This window comes from Papaver somniferum, chromosome 10 (assembly GCF_003573695.1).
Source record: "Papaver somniferum cultivar HN1 chromosome 10, ASM357369v1, whole genome shotgun sequence".
NCBI lineage: Eukaryota > Viridiplantae > Streptophyta > Magnoliopsida > Ranunculales > Papaveraceae > Papaver > Papaver somniferum.
The window spans coordinates 23,769,035-23,778,783 of NC_039367.1; positions in this window are offsets into that span (position 1 = coordinate 23,769,035).

Here is a 9,749-nt window from a genome sequence, read left to right on the forward strand (position 1 = left end):
GAAAAAATATTCAACGAGATTAAAGAGATTGATCCTAAAAATTCAGCTTATAACATTCTTATGGAAAATTTGTATAAAGCTCACCAGTTGTGGGATAAAGCAGAAGAGATGAGGAAACTCAAAGTTCAAGGGGAGAGGCCCTACGCTGGACTCAGCTTCATAGAGGTTAAAGAACAATAACCAATGGACCTCCATTCCCTCAGTAAGTAAGTAAGTCTCCAACTTGAAGGACTAAAGTTTGTGTGTTTTATTTGAAATGTTTAGGCATACTGTTGTTGTCATTATAGCTTTAATATGTCAAGATCAGTAGTTACTAAGTATGCAAACAGAGGCCAGTAAAAAGAAAACCACGAGTTGCCTTTTACATAATTGCGTTTTTTTCATCAGGTTCTGTACAAGGAATACTGAATCTCTGGTTGTCTGACCAATGAAATTGGTGCCCTTTTAGTTTAATGCATCTTGTTAATCTGACTTGAGTTGTTTGAGATATCAGTCACATTCGTTTTCTACTGCTTAGTATTTTTCTTGTCAGCAGTGCAAGTGAAAAAGCATTTCTTACCTGATACATGCTGCTGTTTCTGGTTGATTTTTGAATCAGGATTTCTTGCTAGATTAATGTAAAATAACATCTTCTTAGTGAAGTGTAAAGAGAGATAGAGATGTAGTAATACTTTCATGGTTTCTGGTTAGCTAATAGGAAATGAGTTATAAGGTAAAACTTTAGAAAAAATACTGTATAAAATTTGATAGCTTTAAAATGAGTAATAAGGTAAAAAGTCAATTAGCCTTGGTCTTGCCTAGCAAAGTTAATCTTACATGCTACAGGCAATCCAAATGTAGGCACTCCCAACTGCAGACATTTCATAAGCATGCCATTGATATGTGGAATTACTTCCAACTTTAACTTCTACAACTTACACTTGAAAGCAGGTTAGTGCAGGATGTCCAAAATGTCATGCAGCAGTTATCTGCGATTCTTGTACAGATTATATGTGGGTTTTAATTTTAGGATGTCCATGAATATATGTATCTCATTTTTGTCTTATTGGTAAAATGGATTACCTTGTATAGTTTGGTTGAAAATTAACTTCTTCTCGTTACTCCTTGTTTATGCAGGTGATCAGGTTAGTGGATTGTGCGTGATTTTGGAAGTGATGTCAAAGGCGTATGACTACAGTTCAGTTACGGTAGCTGGCAAACTCACACCTGGGCCACAACACTTTCAGGAACTTAACATTAAGAGCTTGCTAGTTACTTGTTTTTGTGCTCAAAACATACCGACTTCGGAATTATATTACTTCTTGTCCCTTTTTCAATCTTTTAGGTGCTTGTGTTGGTACTTATTTATTTCATCTTAGTATTTATTTATTTCAGTGTTAGTTTGGGGAACATGCGGGAATTTTTGAATATAAATACGAGTGTGCATCTGAATATTGGTATAGATATAAGGTTTTCTGTTTTTTATGCTTATGTCGTTCTCAATTTTTGCAGTTGTTGCTCTGTACTGAATCACCATAGAGAGGGTGGTTGTAGAATACGTGCCATTTACAATTGAATGCCAGTTCAATTTTATAAAACATTCAATCATATGAAACTAACCTTTCAAGGAATATCTGCAGTATGTCCTATAATCCACAATTTATTTTAGTCTTACTTTTATTAGTTACTTTGCAAGTTAGTTGCATTTAGTTTTAGATTTCAGAATGAATGGTTACAACTACTCGCCAAAACCTTTTGGGCTTTGAGCATCTCGTGTCTCTGAGATGAATAGTGTCTGGATATTTGAACATCTTGTGTCTTTGAGATGAATAGGGAGAGGCTCATCATGGTGTTCTTCAATTTTTGATTGCTTGCTTTCGTTTCGTTTACTTTAACTTTTTCTTCAATTCCAATCACTTTGACCTCTATGACAGCGCAATAAAGAAGATAATGCTCACTTTGTGAAAATCCTAGTTCATTCCGAATAAATGAAAATGAGCTAGCATCCTAGTGAGTTATAGGTCCTAAAATCAATTTTACCATAAAAAACACAAGTTAGAAACTCAATTACCCAACACCTTGATCCTCCGGCAAACACTTGATCATTTTTTTATCTTATTTAAGAACAAAAAAACTGAGTCACTAAAATGCAAAACTCAATGAAAATATGAAACACCATTACCACTGTTGCCATGGTGTGTGGGCCGACCGAAGAACTTGACGAAACGACACCATTACGTGATTGCACGGAAAAAAATTTGTAAAAGAGATGTTCAGACCAACTTTATCATAATTCTAATTTGTAAAACAAAATTGTATTAAGCTGATAATGTAAAAAAAATCTTCTATTCAAATCCTGCCGCCAACTCTTGCATCCAACACGTACCCCTTTTGGGATGCAATCAAATATTAAGATTCACACTTCAAGTTCTGGAATCTGGCATCCCAGGCTGGTACCACCAGCTTGCCATTCTTACGCATTTTTTGCACTGTTTTACGTAGTCTCCGGAATTCTTGCAGAAACTGCACCCGGAATGCGACTAACATCTCCAATGTCTTGCGGTCAACCTTCAAAACCAACCAACACAATCTTTATGATTCATTGAATGACGGCCATCCACGTTTTAATCTCCACTAGTCGCAGCTCAGAAGCCTATGCAACTGCATCCTATTTTCTCCATGTTTTCGTACATTTCTTGTCACATCTGTTCTGGGCATTTTAGCTGCTGAGGCAACAAATTTTTTTTTTCTTTTTTTTTTGGACTCCGGTGCACGCCTCCATAGTTCAACCAGACACTTTTGCTTCTGTTCCGAACGTGACATTGCATTCTACTGACGAGAATATGAGCATTGGAGAAACTGTGTTCTTGAGAAGCTGCATACCTGGGTATGCGCCATCTTTTTTTAGAGGGTCTTGTGAAGTAGTCCCTTATAACATTGACCGGGCTGCTCGACATATGGGCTTTTATCAGGGAGTCTCATTCCGCCGCCCACTTAAAGCTCCAGATGAGTTGCTACCCGTTGTTCTCGATAACAACGTCTTTGCACCAGATAAAAGCCTTCCCTTCTTGCTCTCAGAACGAAGACTTGTGACGACTCCCAAATATAATGTCTTTTGGTAGGATGAGTTTCTCGCTATTCATCAATTCGTGTAGGATGTTGTGACAAATCCACGCGGCAAGCCCTCCTCTGAGATTTTAGCGAAGCACCCGTTGTTGAGGGAGCCTTCCCCGATTAAGCGGAAATCTCCTAGATCAAATGGGAACAGTCCCCAGAAAAGAGAGCAAAGATCAAAAAGTCGTGCAGGTGGCTTCCGATCAGATTCGACGGCTCTCGTGACCTTTAGTTCTTCCAACATGCAAGTACGTATGATCCTCCTCCTGACTTGGCCGAATTGTGTAAGCATTCTGAATTGTCTCCACTGAAAATATCTTTCCCTTTTGACTCAGGGTCTTAACAAGATAAATGCTTTCACCATACTTGCTCGTGGCCAGAAAATGACACCTTCTGAAGAAAAATATGGCGATATTGAGCCTCTTGACAGTGAAGAGGAAAACGAAGAAGAAGAAAACTCAGGATCCGATGGTGACGGGAAAAGTACTTCAGAGTGTAGCGAGGAGACTTCTTCCAGCTCCAGTGGGCCCGAAAATGAGTCGGTGAGTTTCCCACACGTTTTCTTCTTGGACTTATTTATCTATACAGAATAAATATTCAACTGGTGATATTTACAAGAAGAAGCCGTTTCTGAAAATAACCCTGAGATAGAGATTCATGGCAATGCAGATATAACTGTGTCTCCAATCATGAAACCGTACCCGCTGGCAATTTGGAGATGGAGATTGATCGTCGTGAAGATGTTGCGGTGTCCCCAATGGCGGAAAACGATGTTGTGACGACGGGCGTGATTGTTCCCAAAGAATCTTTGCTAGTCGCACATCTAGCCGCATGTGTCGTTTTCGATCCTCCATTTGAGGCTCCTTTTGAGGGTCACGTGTTGATTGGAGGATTCAGTGTGCCAGTGAAGTATGCGAAGCTCTATACTAAGATATGGAGAAGGTAGCACATTTCCACGACCAGGAAGGTTGATAGTCGTTTTTCATTGGTTAAGCGTGTGGAGGAAACCTTATCTTCAATCCATGACATGTGTAGTGTGACTGGACACACTTTTTCTGGAGATGTAATAAAAAGCTGGGAATTCCATTGGGATATGTGTGTGAAATTCGAGTTTAACGCCTCCTGGTTCTGTGAAGGATTTTCCAAAATCCAAAAGATGCAAACTGAAATGGTTGGAGTTCCTTCCGCGGATTTCATTAACCAGCAAAAGACGGAAATCGAGAGGTTATCCCGGGAGCTGAAGTTGAAGCAGGATGCTCTACAAAATATGAAGGATGCTTTCTCCAAGAATAATGGGTTATTTTTGGGCAATTTCCCTTGAATGCTTTTATTTTTCCTGAACCTCCTCTTTTAGTTTTTTTTTTTTTTTTTTTGAAAGGCAAAAGACGCCTCTTTTATGGTTTGATTTTCTGGTTTTTGGATTGATAAATGATTGTTTCCTATAGGAGTTTTTGGATTATTTTTGGAATGGATTACTATTTTTGTAATAATGGCACTTGGATCAACTGATATGTTGGAATCCGAATTACGAATGTGAGTAGCACAATTATTCTAGAAAAATTATGAAACGGTGAATGTAACACGAAAAGGGAAATTATGGGATGATATGAAATCTTGGGATAATTGGGTTATCGATTTCCACTGTCAATACGGAATTGATGCATGTACACACCTTTAGTAAATTGAAAGCAATAGGTTGGGTAAACATTGTCTGACAAAAATTACTCGCTTTAGGGTCTTTCAATGGAACTGAATCTTCAGGGATAAATATGAGTTTTCTGTGACGTCATCCTTGCTGCAAGAAGTTCTCAGTCATTCTTTATTGTCTGTGAAACATCTTCATGTCGATCCGTGGTAAGGCGGAGGATCTCTAGTCCCCAGAAGCAATTCCCACGAATCTATCTTTTCTTGGACGATATGCTTCAAACGCATTCACTGGTAGGATGATGGATAAATCTGTGATAATGGCAATACCTTGAATCTAGCATTTCCTTATCAGTGGGTGGACGCCATACCGGGGGTAGTTGGACCACTCCCTCTTGTACCCAAATTTCCATTAGCTCTATAACTCTTCTGATAGAAAACGGGAAGCGTTGGTATTTTGATTCCGGCTTCTCTTGCATCTGTGGCTGCCGTGGTGGAAGTTCCTGCAAGCTTTTGCATGAAGCTCTCTTTGAGGGAGGAATTGACGTTTGAGCAATCATTAATTCATGAACGGACCGTTTTCCTCTACCATATTGCTAAAAACTAATTTCTCTTGAGGGATCAGCGGAAACAACATATGAGGTGACTGGGCTGGATATGCGTCTTGGAAGATTTCCCCCTCTTCAGGTGCCTCTTTCTTAAGTAAAGCAGTCATGGCCGCAGACTGTTGGACGACCCTTTGAACCTCCACGAGAGTTTGGAGGTAAATGTTTTCCAACAAATCTTCATAGGCGGCTCTTTCCCTTTGTCCTGTAGACACTGAGGCATACTTGGCAAATCTCCTTCCTTGATCTTGCGAAACTGTCTTGGCTCTCTGGTGGAATCCAATTGGTTGTTTTTCCCCTGCTCGTGGCTGCGTGATCCGTTTGCATCTTCATTGGTAGAAATACCGTACTTGGCCAGAGGTTGAACGTCCTTCGTATTATTCTAGAAATTGGTGAGATCTTTCTGACAGGTATTCGTCGATTCTTTCCTTATCATGCTCTTCAGGACACGAAGCGTTTCATTTTTCCGCCTAATAATATCAACTTGGTTTGCAACCATATCCTCTAGCGTTTTTATTACTCCTTCCATGGTGGTTGGCTTATGGCTGTTCATTGCTTTTAAAATGTTCGAATGACCAGGATACATTTGGGAAATTGGAATCTTTGACTGAAATGAGTTTTAGTTAATGATTTGATAAAACCTAAGACCAATGGGGATGGAAATGAAATTGAGAATTGAATTCGCAACCGAGAGATTTAATCTCCCACTGTGGTCGCCAATTTTTTGTGGATAAAAAATGCTTCTGCTGGTTTTGGTCAATTTGGGTTGTGTGCATGAGTGGTGTGGTTTTAAAAGAACCTACAACTTAGACCTGAAAGTATACAGGGTCAGTTGTAGTGAGTGAGGTAAGAAGGGGTTTGTCCTCAGGGACTTGGTGTGTGTAGTTGAATCTAGGCTTTTGCTTAACTGATTTCAGAGAATTTTGGGTAGTGATTGAAAACAAAAAGCACAGCAGTGCAAAGCAGTGTGTAAAGGAGCAAACATAAGACAGTGGAAGCAATGTGCAATGTTTAATAAACAAGAGCATGAATGAACTAAGGGTGTAAACAGTGAGAATGAGGGAACTAAGGTTGTCGAATCCACCACTAACCTGCACTATGTATTCAACTGATCATATGACTCTTGTCCTCTTAACAGATAAGGTAGAGGTGTCAAGTCTATTACTTACCTAAGGTGTTTCACCAATGGATGATTCAATCACAACTAAAATATCAATCCTAAGCACTAATTGTCTAACTAAAGCACAACTAGTCAGAGGATTCATAACAGTCTCTAAGGCATGAGTTGCAGTTCAATCAACACAATCTTATCCTAACTACAATGTATGCTTGACATACATTGTGAGAGCAGAGTATTGATGCACTGAGATTAAATCTATCATACAACATTTTAAGCATTCAAGAATCACACAAACAGCATAAATAACATAGTACAAAGCTATGGTTTCATCTCAACCTTAGCTTAGTGAACTAAAACATGATCAAATTATACTACTGGATGAAACAGATGAAATAGTAGAATTACAGAACACTAAGAGCTTGGTGCTCCGGCTAGCCCGGGCATATCTTATACAACAACCCAAGGTCTTAATTTATAGTTACACAAACTAACCCTAAAAATCCCCAATTTAAGAATTAGGGTTTCATAAAAAAATAAAATTAACTCTTACCTAATCTCTGAAAACACTCAATCATCTTCACCCATGCTTCTATTGCTTCTTGTCGTCCAACTGCTGCTCCAATTGTGTGATATTTCTCAACCTAATTTACTAATCTCACACGCCTAGGGTTTCTGAGAAGAGGCGTGAAAAATTAGTGAATTAGGTTGCTGAAATGGTTGAGGAAGTAGGTAATGATGGTGGTAGTGATGGGTTATAGTGGTTGATGGATTTGATGGCTTTGGTGGTGGTTGGATATGGTGGTGAAGGAGTTGCAGGTGATGGCAGAGTTTTCTCTGCAGACGGTGAGGGAGAAGATGGAGTCGATAGAATTGGAGAAGGGTGCGTTTGTTTTGCGGGTATAGGTGTTAGGTGTTGTAGTGTTGAGTGGTTGTAGCAAATTCGATGTCCAGCGAAGATGATATGTTGGATGATCACATCTGGATTGAATCGAACGGCTAAGATGGAACAAGCTTGCAGCGACCATTGGATGCGTGATACAACAATTTTGACGGCTTAGATTGGAGTTAGTTACTATTATGTTTGACAAGAGCTTCAAGATTTGATGCTCGGTGATTAGGCGAACGTTGGATGATGTGATGGATCCAATCTGACGGCTCTCATGGAAATGGGTATGGATATTGGAAATGGATTTGGGTAAGGGTTTTGGGCCTTGGGTATTCCAAGACCATATCTTCTTTAAGGACAACTCTTCCTCTTCAATCCCACTTCTAGTTGATCCGGCTCTTGCAAACATCATTCTTCGCTGCCTTTCTGCGGGAGTCTTTGCCGTTTCTTTGCTCTTTTCACTCCGTGATTTAACCAGGCTTTATTTAGTACCTAAAAATGCAAAATTAATTGAGAAAAGTATTTATTCTTGAAAACAACGAAAACATAGAATATGGGATAAAATGGAGCGTTAGTGCACAAATGATGAGTTAAATGCCAATAAAAAAGGTGCAAATATATACAATATTTGGCACTCATCAATGAGAAACGAGCCTAAACCTTAAACAAATGCACTACATGAGAGTACTTTAGATTCGATAGATCAATCTGTAAAATCCTAGAATAAACCAAGAAATGGTCGTTCCAGGCTTGCTTCGGTCACAAAGTGGAGGAGAAGGGTTGGGCTTAGGGAGGGAAGCGAAGAAGGTGTTGAGACCAGAATGATTAATTCTGAAGATGTGGTTATTTTATGACTTGTATCAGAATGTGGAACTGGCTTGCGGAATGTATGCTATCAGTTCTTTTGGTATTTTCTGGATACTGTGTTGTTGTTAACCCCAAAAACTTGTTGTTTTGTGGAAATAAGTGAAACCTATTTATACAAGTCATAATTGAACGCACCCTGTCCTCATAGGAAGTGGGAGTGGTTGAGTGGTGAAAGAGTGGAGTAATGTGTAACGGCCAGAAACCGTGTTTCCACGATGAAGAAAACGGGTTTGTTTACACCATTACTTCTTGTCTCCACTAACTGCCATGTTTCCTGACACTTTCTTATAATGGGCGTGTTGCACGCCGCACGGTGTAAACCGCCAGACAAATACCCTGATGAGTATCCCCATTTTGTGACATTTTTGATGTCTCGAGTGTTTTCTTGGAAAACGTGCATCATTCTGCTACGATGTGGTAAGTCAAAGTCAAGAGACTTACCGCATGAAAATAGTACGTGATGCTATTAGGCTTGTCTTGGCTGGTCGCCAGAAACTTTCCACAGGCCTGTCAATTCCATGACGAATTTGGACGACTAAGATTGCATCTCATGAGGAATGGTGGCCATTGATTATGGCCACAGCCTGTTGGCGCATGTCAGTAGCACAATGTCGACATTGATGCATGCTAATGGCGTAGTGGAGTTTTTAGCACATGTCAGTGGCACGGTGGCATGGTTGGCATGGTTAGCGCATGCCAATGACACGATGGTGCAAGTGGCGCCTGGCGTAGCCATGGCCGCCAGATTTTGGCACATGGGTGTTAAACTCAAATGTGTCATGGAAACATCAGTTCCAGTAGCCATATTAATCCCAATGTTCTGTGGAACATTGTTTGGCTTGGTTGGCGTAGCAACTTTGCCTAAATTAGGGATTGGCATGCCGAAACCCTAATTAAAGCATACAACATGCGGCATGTGACCATGACACAATTACGTTTTGTGCAAACGATGCCAAAGCCACGCCAAAGGAACCATAGCCAGGCCATTACGTGAAAACGACCACATGAGCAAGTATTTCCACGGGTGGCTATGGTGTGGCGCCTTTTTAAGGGTTTCCTAAGTCCGCACGACTTGTGGAATGTTGTGGGACCGAAGTGTCATAGTTTGTGCCATGACTGGAAATTAGGGTTTCGACCATGCAAGGTCGTGTTTCTGGTTAGGATAACCACATTGAAGTCTGTTATGGCGTTGGCCATGAACAGAAGATAGGTTGGAACGTTAGTGCACTATGTATGGTATGTTGCCACGTTTGGCTTGCTACTGCGGCAAAGTAGCACCTTTGGCATGCACGTTTAGTGCATCGGCTCGTCATGGCATGTTTGGCATGCCATTACTATGTGGAACGGAATGGTGCGTTTAGCATGCCATTAGCACGTCTGGCATGCCATTGGCATGTTGGTGCGATTTTTGGGAAGCTGAATGGCTTCATGACTCTCTGACGCATTTTTGCCTTTTTTAATACTATGGCAAGTTTAGAGCAACCTGATTGGTCAATATAAGAGAGGTCGTCCAAGCATGGGGGGGGGGGGGGGG